Raw genomic sequence first — 12,637 nt, forward strand, 5'->3', positions numbered from 1 at the left:
TGCCACTGGATCTTTGATTTTAACTCACTGGGTAGCTTAAATGCACGACTTCACTTCCAGTCCTGGGTTTCCTTTTCAGAAAAATAGAATAACAATATTGAATGAACTCGCTGGGATAAAGTGCTTAAACGTTGATAATATAAGGATTTTTTGGTGACAGATCAGAGAAAAATAAGAAAAATGATACTTTATGTCAAACTGCAAATCTTTCTGATAATCAGTGCTAATGTAGTTTATTCAGTAAATATTTATCATGTGATAGGTAGGAAAGCTTGCAAAGAGCCTACGACGCTATGTTTGTACAGGTAGGGAAATAAAAAAGTCTCAGAGAAGCTTATCGGGGACAGTTTCAGGAGGAAGCAAATGTCCAATGGCTTTAAATATCGCAAAGAAATTAGGTGTGTCCAGTGCAGTTGGCATTTAGGAGTTCATTGGCAACTTTGCTGACAATGGTTTCTATTGTGGGTGGTGTTTTAGAACATATCAAGCAGTCTCAGATGCATTTTATCCTTATATTGTTATGTCTGCCTGAATTACCAGAGTTATTTCTATGTTCCCTATTGGACCCTAACTAACACACAGGGCCTATCAGCTAGATTACGGCTGAAATTTACATTTGTTGGGTAGATGGAGTTACGTGGTGCTTACTGTCCCTGCCCACCCCTACCTACATCACTGATATGTGTGACAGCCAGGAGCCTCCTGGAGGAGAAAAATTTTACTTCCTCCCGGTTTGTAGACACAGATAAGCACATATGGAGAACTGACGTGTGGGTGCATTTTAAGGGTAGGAGTTGTGATGAGACGTGATAAATTACTAGAAAAATATGGACCCTCTGACAGACAGACCTCCATAAAAGGAGTCAAATATAATGATAAAGAGTTAAAAAATAGCCTGTGGCCACAATGTGGCGACCCCAATACGAACCAGTTGCAACCAAGACAGATAGTTTGTGCACCGAGGGGGAAAAAGCTCTGCGTGAACTGAAAGAACCTTAATAAGCTCTGGAACGCCTCTCCAACCAGATAATCTTGCTGTGGGATTCCTCTAACAGACCATGACTCAGGTGGAACACAGCCACTCACTTGTGTATGCCAATTTGTCATGATGCCCTGAGCTTCAAGAAGATCTGCACCTTGGAAGAGCAAGGGTATTGCCATCAGCACGGCCTCAGTTCAGTAGACATGTGTGACCACCCTGGACACAAAACCTGGCAACAAGCAAAGGCCACAACAATTTGTACTCATTGTGACTTCACAGGACTCCATTCTAGGGACCACCAAAACTTTGAGAGAGCCGGGTAATACTTTGGCTGAAGTTTCTGACAGGTTGGATGAGGCCTCAGTGCAATTAACGTTACAAAGAGAAAACAATGTAATTGACTCTTGCTCAAACTTATAAGGAGGGAAAGATTTTCTGAGATTTGCAGCAATAGAATTCTCAAGTTTTGTTTCATGTTTCTATGATGTCATATTTACAATTTTCATTTAGGTGTAAAATTTAGTGTATAAATTGTACATGATCATTTCGAATCACTTTTTCATATTAGTTATTATAGATCTTTCCTTATTTTGGATTTTTAAGTTTGATTTCTCCCTTTTGGCCCAGTTATGCTTGGGATGAAACAGTTTTGGTAACACAAAAAACCAGCTCTTGATCCAGTTTGACAATAAAACTGCTAAGTTTCCAATATCTATCTGTCTTTTTTTTTTATATAAAGTCTAGTTTTTTCCATCTCTCCTTTATTTTTTGATGTTTTTCCAAATTATTTTGATATAGAGAAGGAAGGAAATTAATGTTTATTGAGCTCTTTATTGAGTATAAAGTGTTAATATAAATTAAGATTTGTTTATCTTTTAGTATTATATTCAAACTTTAAATTTTGTTCAGAGACAATTTTCATAGTGTTAACTTTTTGTCTCCAACATTTCATGACAATAATATTTAAGGTACTTCTATGTCTTTGCTGTTATAGTCATATAAATCACGTAAACTTATTGTCTCCCTCTACAGTTCCAATCTTTTGTAGTTCTTTTTGTAGATGTAGAGTGTGTTGAAATATTCTGTTAGGTTCTGTATTTGCAAAAGACCCTTCTGCCTTAAACACAAGCAGACAACAACCAAAACAAAACAAGTACTATCCAAAAAAACCAGTGAAATGGCATTATGATGAGTTTGTAGTGAGAATCAAGCATTTTTAAAAGTTCTATGATAATTTTATCCTCAGGACTTGCTTATGTTCCCTCTTGAATGAATTTTAAAATCTTATCGTCGGCTGAGCTTGGTGGCTCACGCCTGTAATCCCAGCACTTTGGGAGGCCGAGGCAGGTGGACCGTGAGGTCAAGAGATCGAGACCTCCTGGCCAACGTGGTGAAACCCTGTCTCTACTGAAAATACACAAATTAGTTGGGCGTGGTGGCGCATGCCTGTTGTCCCAGCTACTGGGGAAGCTGAGGCAGGAGAATTGCTTGAATCCAGGACACAGAGGTTGCAGTGAGCCGAAATTGGCCTCTGCACTCCAGCCTGGCAACAGAGTGAGATCAGTCTCAAAAAAAAAAAACCCAAACAAACTTATAGTCATTGAATCTCTGAAGGATAGCTCTCTCTCTCTCTTCTTCATCTGTTTCCATTAAGTATCCCATGTCTTTATAGTTCAAGAATTTGGCAAGTAGCTATTTAGAATAGCTACTTCAGAGTAGTCCTCTAGATATTCAAGAAAGAAGACGAACGATTTTCAATGATTTCTTAACCGAAGACGAATGGTTTTCAACGATTTCTATCAGTGTGCTTTCTACTATATTTTTATTCTCTTTTTCTCTGGCAACACAATTCACAGATAAAATTAGAGAGATCTGTTATTTTAGGTCTATAGGGGTATTTTTAGAAGAAAAATACTTTAAATTTTAAACCACCTCTCTTGGATTTAATTTTCTGTTGTGTTGAACTTTTAAAGATACATGCAACTCTCTCAGTGGGCTTAAGATAGAAGAGGCACCTCATATTGTTTATTTCTTCTTTAAAAGCTAAGTCAGTAGAACTCAAAATGGCCAGGTGACAGTCTCAACTTTTACGTCAATAGAAGAAGCACTGTTACAGACTTCAGAGGAAGTATCACTGCCTTGAGAGCTATGGCCTTAAACCAGCGGAGACTCAAGTTGCAGGATGAGAAGCAAATATTTGTGAGTTCTTACATGTAGTAGTGAGAGGAGTGACTTCTGCTTCCATACCTCAATGTTATATATGGCTTTTTCCTAACTTCTTTCTCACAGAACAAACAAACAAACAAACAAGCAAATTAAAATAGGAGGTAGTATTCTGGCTGTAGGAGAAGCACCACCATATATTGGTCACTTTGGCCACTAGTTCAAAGAATGTATTTCTTATTCAACCACAAAATATTGTTCAACCATAAAAAAAACCAAGTAAATCCTGCCATCTATGACAACATAGATGAACTAGGAAGAAAATATGATCAGTGAACAAGCCAGACACAGAAAGACAGATGCTGTATGATATTACTTATATGTGGAATCTAAAAAAGTCAAACTTATAGAAGTAGAGAGTAGAGAGAGGTTGTTGCCAGGGGCTGAGGAGGTGGGAGAAATGGGGAGATGGTCAAAGGACATAAATGCTTAGTTATAAGATGAATAATTTCTGAAGAGCTAATGTATAGTATGGTGACTATAGTTAATAACACTAAGCCTGGCGTGGTAACACATGCCTGTAATTCCTGCTACTCAGGAAACAGAGGCAGGAGAATCACTTGAGCTCAGGAGTTTCAGACCAGGTTGGGCAACATAGTGAGTTGGTCTCAAAAAACAATAATAATGCTAACATCATATTGTTTACTCGAAATTTACTAAAAGAGTAGATCCTAAGCGTCTTCACCCCCATCCCCACTACACACACAAAATGGTAACTGTTGGCTGGGCGCAGTGGCTCACTCCTATAATCCCAGCACTTTGAGAGGCTGAGACGGGTGGATCACTCACGGTTAGGAGCTCAAGACCAGCCTGGCCAATATGGTGAAACCCTGTCTCTACTAAAAATATGAAAATTAGCCGGGGGTGGTGGCACACATCTGTAGTCCCAGCTACTTGGGAGGCTGAGGCAGGAGGATTGCTTGAGCCCAGGAGGTGGAGGTTGTAGTGAGCAGAGATGGCACCACTGCACACCAGCCTGGGCGACAGAAGAGAAATCCTGTCTCACAAAAAACCAAAACCAAAACCAAAACCAAAACAAAACCAAAATCAAAATAGTAACTACACAATGTATATGTACAATACACGTACATGAGATTATCCCATCGTAAACCTTGAATATATTTAATATTTTATAAATTATTCTGCAATAAAACTGGAAAAAAAATTTAAAAATAAATGTTCACTTATGTCAGAGAAAATGCCCTAACTTATGCTCAGTCCTATTTCTTCTTTGTCTTCACATCAAAACAAAACAAAAATAATAAACGAGATGACAAAGAAGATGATGCTCTGATTGTTTTTATCATCATGACAGTGATGGTCTTTTCTCCAATTAGTAGCCTAAAACTTACTTATTTGCCTATAATGTATTAGATTAGCTAAATAATCCTCAAAATATTCAAAAAGTACAAACTTTAAAATACAAGAAATTCTTAAGCAGCTTCCACTTTTCTATATATTATGTAATGACAATTGGATAAATTTGGGTACATAATATTTTGAATCAATATTTGGTTATATTGACAATTATATATGTGTATCATATAAATAGTTACACAGATTATGTATAGATATATAGATGTGGTTCCATTGATTATATTGATAGATGTTATAATTATTTTCTTCAACTAATCAAACCCTGCAAATAGTTTACTGTGTAACCTTCCAAACCTTTTTATATACATGTATATATGAATGCGCACAGTTTTTTTGTTGTTTGTTTTTAATATGGCATCCTACTGCACATATTATCCTATAACTTGCTTTTAAAGATATTAGAGACGTCTATGGATGTATATAATCATTGCGATTTTAGGAATTGCATTGATTTGATAGCTCAATTTGGGGAAATTTTATGTATGTATAATACTAAATCTTTCTATCTAGGAATAAGATACATATTTTGAATGTCCTTTAGCAAAGTTTTACAGTTTTCTTCACATAGGTCTTATATTTCTATTTAACCAAGATATTTTATATTTTTGCTGCTATTATGAATGCATTTTTTTTTTTTTTTTTTTTTTGAGACGGAGTCTCGCTCTGTCGCCCAGGCTGGAGTGCAGTGGCCGGATCTCAGCTCACTGCAAGTCCGCCTCCCGGGTCCACGCCGTTCTCCTGCCTCAGCCTCCCGAGTAGCTGGGACTACAGGCGCCCGCCACCTCACCCGGTTAGTTTTTTTTGTATTTTTTAGTAGAGACGGGGTTTCACCATGTTAGCCAGGATGGTCTCGATCTCCTGACCTCATGATCCACCCGTCTCGGCCTCCCAAAGTGCTGGGATTACAGGCTTGAGCCACCGCGCCCGGCCTATGAATGCATTTTTTAAAAGTACAGCTTGTTGCTATTGCTTCTTGTAAAAATAATGTGTGAATAGCATTTTTTAAAAGTACAGCTTGTTGCAATTGCTTCTTGTAAAAATAATCTGCAGCAGTAATAGAAGGCCTTTGTGTTGTCTCCTCAGCTTTAATGTACAAATGTTAAGGATGATACTTGCTGTTGGTTCTGATTAATACTCGTTTTCAACTTGGGAAATTGTCTCTCTTTTCCTAGCTTATGCATAGTTTTTATTGAGAATAAATGTTGAACTTTATTACATGCTTTTTGAGGGTGTCTATTGAACTGATTTTTGGACTGTTTCTCTGAAGGAAGTCCAAAATCAGATTCAATCATCATTTTCTGGATCTTCATACCTGGATTAGTGGCACGAAATTACCAGTTGTATGAAATTGTTATGTTTGTTGAAGACGGCCTTTAAAATCATTTCAATAAATCCTAAAATTAGAGTTAGTTATGTATCAATAACACCTGTTGGCAAACTGTACCTACTGAGTTAATTTATTGAATTGACATACAGAAGTCAAACAGAGAATAGAAAACATAGTAAAACGGAGTTAAGACAGATTGTTTCTGTGTTTCTTCTAACAACTGGTAAAGCCACTTATACATTCACACACAAATTAAGAACAGTTTTCTTTTTTTCTTTTCCTTTTTTGTTTTTTGAAACTAAGTCTTGCTCTGTCGCCCAGGCTGGGGTGCAGTGGCACAATCTCGGTTCACTGCAAGCTCCGCCTCCTGGGTTCACGCCATTCTCCTGCCTCAGCCTCCTGAGTAGCTGGGACTATAGGCACCCACCACCACGCCCGGCTAATTTTTGTATTTTTTTAAGTAGAGACGGGGTTTCATCGTGTTAGCCAGGGTGGTCTCGATCTCCTGACCTTGTGATCCACCCGCCTCGGCCTTCCAAAGTGCTGGGATTACAGACGTGAGCCACCGCGCCCAGCCGATCACACTCATTTTTAAAAATACTTCTTACTGTTTTCTTGTCTTTGCCAACATCTTAGAGCCAATCTACAATCAAAAATGGATCCAAGATAGTGTTCCACTGTGAGAATGTCCATGGCCTGTTCACAGTCCCTCTGGACTCTCTGCCCCAGGCTCCCAGGTCAGTTCTAGTTACAGCCCTCTGCTGTCTGTAAGCCAGCAGGGAAGGTAGAGAGATAAACAAAAAGGCTAGTCGTAGTGGTCTGTGAGGTTTGACAGCAGGCCTCATAGATGTCCCCGTGGATACTAGAGAAGCCTAGATTGCGGCTAGGGATGTCAGAGTCCCAGAGTAGTGAAGTCCGTCAGTGAACGGATACAAAGGCACAGGTGGATCTGCCATAATTTCTTCTTGGGCAGAGGTAAGACTAAATTTAGATCATCCAAAAACCAAACATCAACAACACTGCTAAAGAAAAACTCTGTGCCAGAAAGGCCTTGGCTTATCAGGTTGGTACAGAAATAGGGGATATCTCGTTGGCCAGCAGAGCAACACAGGGCGTTACAAATGCAGACAGCAGTTGCCCAGGAAACAGTCTTAGCTTTAGACAGGACCGCAGAAGCTCAAAGTGAGAGAGATGGTGGCTTGAGATCTTAGAGGTCAGGAAAGAGCCATGTGCATCCACATCGAATTGCTTTTCACAGTGAGGACTGGAAATAGCAGGAGGGTTTAATGTTCTATGGTCAGGGCTAGGGACTGGAGTCAACGTGGTTAACAGAGGCAGAGGGAAGAGCTCCGATAATAAACTGTAATATCTGTTGACAATATATCCTCGGTTTGGGGAAGGATGAAAAGGATTCCCTGAACACTGTGTGGCTAGAGGGACATAACAAAATCATGTGAGGACCTCAAGGCATTGAGCCTCCTTGCTATGGTCTGAATGTTTGTGTTCCTCTGAAATTCATATGCTTACATTTATTCACCAATGTGATGGTATTAGGAGATGGGGCTGTTGGGAGGTGATTAGGTCATGAAGGTGGAGCTCTCATGAATGGGATTAGTGCCCTTATAAACGAGGCCTGAGGGAGCTCCGTTGCTCCTTTGCCATATGAAGAAGTGGACTCTCACCAACACTGAATCTTCCGGTGCTTTGGTCTTGGACTTCCCATCCTCCACAGCTATGAGAAATAAATTTCTGTTGTTTAGAAGCCACCAAGTTTATGGTATTTTGTTACAGCAGCCCAAATGGACCAAGGCATCCCATGCCATTGGCCCTGAAAGGACCCTCAAGGGTTGAAGGTACTGCTAGGCCCCAGCCTCTTGAAAGCGTAGGCAGGGTTCTTTGTATGTTACACTGATCTCCTCCCTGCCAGTTGACCATTGTGGTGGCTAATCAAAAACCAGAGGAATGCTGGCCCTTGTTCTCCTTTCTTCCTCTGCTCCCTGGGGGTGTGGTGTGGTGTGGTGGGGATGAACACACACACACTCACATGCACTCAGGATGTGTTATTAAAGCACAATCAGAGTGGCTGGAGCATTCCGCCAAGAAAGCAAAAGCCATAGGTCTAACTAACCAAACCCAGACGGGTTGTTCTTTAACACAGTCTTAGGCTCTTTCTGCTCCCCCTTGAGATTCTCTTTCTCTCATTGGTATTCAGGTTGACAGGCCTGAGGATCCTTTCCTGACCCAAGAAGGACAAAGGTGGGCAGCACAAAGCAAGCAGTGTAATATAGTATTGAAAAGCATGGACTTCAGGGCTAGACTGCCTGGGTTGAAACTCCAACTCTGCCATTTACTGAGTGTGTAACCTCTCAGTGCTGCGTTTTCCTCATCTGTAATATATACAGAAAATAATACCAAGCTCTAGGGTTGCTTTGAGGTTTAAATAAAGGAAAATGTGTAAGGTTCTTATAACAGTCTGGCTTATGGCAGGTGTTACATAAATGTTAGCTTTTAGACACTGGGACAAAGTACTCATGCCACAATAATTTATTGAGCATCTACTATGTTTCAGGCACTGAAGTCCTGGTAATAAAGCAGTGAATAAGATCAGGTCCCTACATATATGATGCTTACCTTCTATCAAGAAGGCAGTTAGTAAACCAATTAACAAGTAAAAAAAGAAGATAAGAGACAGTGATAAGTGCTACGAAGAGTAACAGGTTGAAGTGATAGAGAATGACTGGGGAGCTACTGTAGTTGGAGTGCAGGGACAGCCTCTTTGGGGAGATGACACTGAGTGAAAAGGAGCCAGCCATGCAGAGATCAGTGAAGGAGCATCACAGGCAAAGAGAACAGCTTTGCAAAGTCTCCAAGATTGGAAGATGCTCGATATATTTGGGAACATAAAGGACAATGTGGCTGGAGTATAGAGAATGGAGAGTGGTATGACATGAGATCAAGGAAGTAGGCAGAGGACAGATCATAAAGGACCTTACGAATTTTAGAATGTCTGCAAGAATTTCAGATATCCTCCGAGTGGTATATGAAGCCATTAGTAAATGTTAAGCAGACAACTAACATGGTCTGATTTATGCTTTGCAAAAATCACTCGGTCTGCCATGGTGAACATGGATTGTACAGGAGGGGCGATAGTGGAAGCAGGAAGACTAGTTAGGAGATTGATGCAATAGTCCGGGTAAGAGATCATGGCGACTTGCACTAAGGTGGAAGTAGAAAGAGCTACAGGCGGATAGATACACTTTGGATGTAAAGTGGATGGATTTGATTTTGCTAATGAATGGGATATGGGGGTTGAGAATAAAAGGGAACTCATTCTAGGTCTTTGACTTGAGCTTTTGTGTAAATATTGATATTTTTATTGGCATAGGAAATAGAGAGAGAAGCAGGTTGTAGGGAAAATCTATTTAGACTATGTTAAGCTTAAGATAAGTTTAAGTATGCAGGTGGATATATGAGAATGGAGTGTAAAGGAAGATTCGGGTTTGGAAATATAAATACAGATGTCATTGTGCAGGGCAGGAAAGCCCCAAAATGGAACTTAGTCCATGAAGATTCTTGGCTTTGCCCAGGACAGAATTCAGGGCAAGCCAGAGGTAGAAGAAAACAGCTTTATTGAAGCAGCAGTGTTAGATCTTGGACATGTTACAGCTCTATGACTGCTCCTGGAGAACAGGGCTACCCCCAGACAGAAAGTAGCAGCTCAGGGAATGTTTGCAGTCATATCTATACTAACTTTTAATTGCATGTACGTTAAGGGGTGGTTTATGCAGAAATTTCTAGGGAAGGGGTAGTACTTTTGGGTCATTGCCATGGAAAGGGGTAGTAACACTCAGGTGTTACCATGGCAATGGTAAATTGACACAGCACACTGATGGGCATGTCTGATTGAAAACTGCTTTTGCCCTGGTCCAGTTTTGGCTGGTTCTCAGTCTGGTCCAGTGTCTGAGCCCTGCCTCTGGAGTCGAGTCCTGCCTCTTACCTCATTATCAACATCTAGTTGGAAGGGAAAGCCATGACATTGACTGAGAGTACCTGGGAGGAAGATATAGATAGAGAAGAAAAAAGGCTCTGAAATGGATTTCTGGGACACATCAACAGTCAGAGATTGGGCAGAAGAGGAGAAGCCAGCAAAGGAGTCTGAGGCATGGTCAGTGAGGTGGGAAGAAAACTCAAGGAGTCTAATAGTATGGCTCTTTGTAAACACAGAAGCCAAAAGAAGGAAGCATTTCAAAAAGTCAAGAATGGTCAACTGTGTTGAAAGGTCGACTATTGTTGAAAGGTTAAGGTAGATGAGGACTGAAAATTGTCCATTGGATTTGACAACATGGAGGATGCTAGTGACCTTGGCCAGACAGGTTTCTATGATGGGGGAAGAACAGAAGCTGGATTAGAAGTGACTCCCGCAGAGGGTGGGGAGTGGGGAAGTGTAGTCAGTGACTGTATTCTTTGGACTGCTCTTTCCTCACCATTCAATAGTAAGGAAAGAAGGCAAGGAAAGGCCAGTTTGTTTTTCAAGGGAAAATGGGCAAGAAAGGCCTGTCTCTAGCCCAGCTCAGCTCAGCAAGCGACTGCATCAGAGTCACGCTGCTGCTTCTTTTTTTGGTTTTTTGAGTTTAAACATTTAGGTTTATTCAGAAAATTTGCTAATCCACTCCCTGAAGACTGATCTATCATCAAATCGAAGTGAATTCATTCTTTATCATATTGTTAGAAATAAATCAACAATTGTAATTTCCATATAATCTTATATAGGGAGGAGCAAAACTGTTCTTGTTTAAATAATATTTGCATAAGAATCATACTTAAAGTTTGCAATTTCAAAACACTCATTTTTTAATATTTTTTTTCCTATTCCTTCCTCTGAATCCTTCACATTGCCTCTTTCTGCTTGCACTTTCTTTATCTCTGAGGAACCTTTGGGCAGGGCTGGCCATGGCAGGGTACCATCCAAGTATTTTGTCACAATCTGTTTTTCTCTCTATTCACTAAGAAAATCAAGTTATAGTTATCTTTCATACTGACAAGAAACCATTAGACTATTAATTTCATAAATCACTTCATTTCTTTTTTGGTATAGGTGTTATGCTAATGACCCTTTACCTTCAAGCCTAGCTTTTGGAAAGCTTTTAATCTTGTTAATCATACGCTTAAACAAATTAAACAACATGACTAAGTCTGTGATCTAGTCACTGGCTGATTCCAACAGGAAATTCTCCTTAGGAAAGTTCACTTTGCAGGTACATTCATATGATGTCTGGTCATAGATAGCACGTGTTTCCGACTGTGAGGCAAGAGTATCATATTCTAATAATAGGCCAGCTGAACCTGTAAAATTGTTTATTCACTTTGATTTTTTTTCTTTTTCTTTTTTCTTTTTTTTTTTTTGGTGTGTGTGTGAGACAGGCTCTTGCTTCGCTGCCCAGGCTGGAGTGCAGTGGTGTGATCGGGTCACTACAGCCTCCACCTCCCAGCCTCAAGCAATCCTCCCACCTCAGCCTCCTGAGTAGCTGGGACCACAGGTGCACTCTACCACACCCCACTCATTTCTGTATTTTTAGTGGAGACAGAGTTTTGCCATGTTGCCCAGGCTGGTCTTGAACTCCTGAGTTCCAGCGATCTGCCCACCTCGGCCTCCCAAAGTGCTGGATTGCAGGACCACCGCTCCTGGCCCATTTTGCTTTCTTTATCCAAAGCAGTGCTTTAAACACTAAATAGTTAAGAACCCTATGTTTGAAATAGGTTTCCAACCCACACCCCCACCCTGTCCTGAAGGCTAAAGCCTGCTCCAGCTTGTATTCTTTGCTCCACCCTGGAGGAAACTGTTCATTTCTAGATCTTTTAAGATGCCAAACTGGTTAGTCAGAGGATTTCTAAGTTCATTCAAAATTCATCCTTCTATTCAATCATCACTCTTATGCTTACCCACTCCACTCCAAAAAAAAAAAAAAAAAAAGAGAAAGAAAGAAAAGAAAGAAATAAAGAGGAGAAAAATCGATCTTTTAAAACGGCACCTGTGCGCTCTAGTTTTGAAGGCATAATATCAGGGTATTAACGATGGAAGATAATAAGTTGTTATAATCGAACCTCTCTTGCTTCTAGCAGTTATAAGGATTAATTAATCAATCAATCAAATGATGAGCTCACTGCTCGCTATTATATTATGTTAAAAGATGTGAACACAGAAAGTCTTTGCTGCTGAATTAAGCCCTTCATGATCCATTCTTTGTTCATTTCTTCAGTCTCATCTCTTATTCCCCACGTCATACTGTAGTTAACAATTATATCACGATTCTTTTCAAAACCTGAAAGAACCAGCAGAGCTCTCTTTTGTTTCTTGGACTTAATAAAAAATTAGTTTTTTTCCCCCCCTCTAGGAATACTTTTCTTCCTCCATTCCTTTCCCTAGGCATCTTGGTCTAGTTAATGAATGAGAGTTAGGTCTCACTTTAGATGTCACTTCCTCCAGGAAGCCTTCCTAACTATCCAAGGTTGGATTAGACATCCGTCTTCCATGCCCTGGTACTCCCTGCATCACAGCACTTATAACACCCTGTTAGAAAAGTACAGCTGCTGGTGCACGTGTCTCCCTGGTAGCAAACCTCAGGTATAGTAGTTACTCAATACATATTTATTGAATGAATACATTGAATAATATGATTTTGTAAATAGTAAATTAAAAACACACTTCCCTTTAACACATTTTAAAAAAT

This window comes from Theropithecus gelada, chromosome 17 (genome assembly GCF_003255815.1).
Source record: "Theropithecus gelada isolate Dixy chromosome 17, Tgel_1.0, whole genome shotgun sequence".
Lineage (NCBI taxonomy): Eukaryota > Metazoa > Chordata > Mammalia > Primates > Cercopithecidae > Theropithecus > Theropithecus gelada.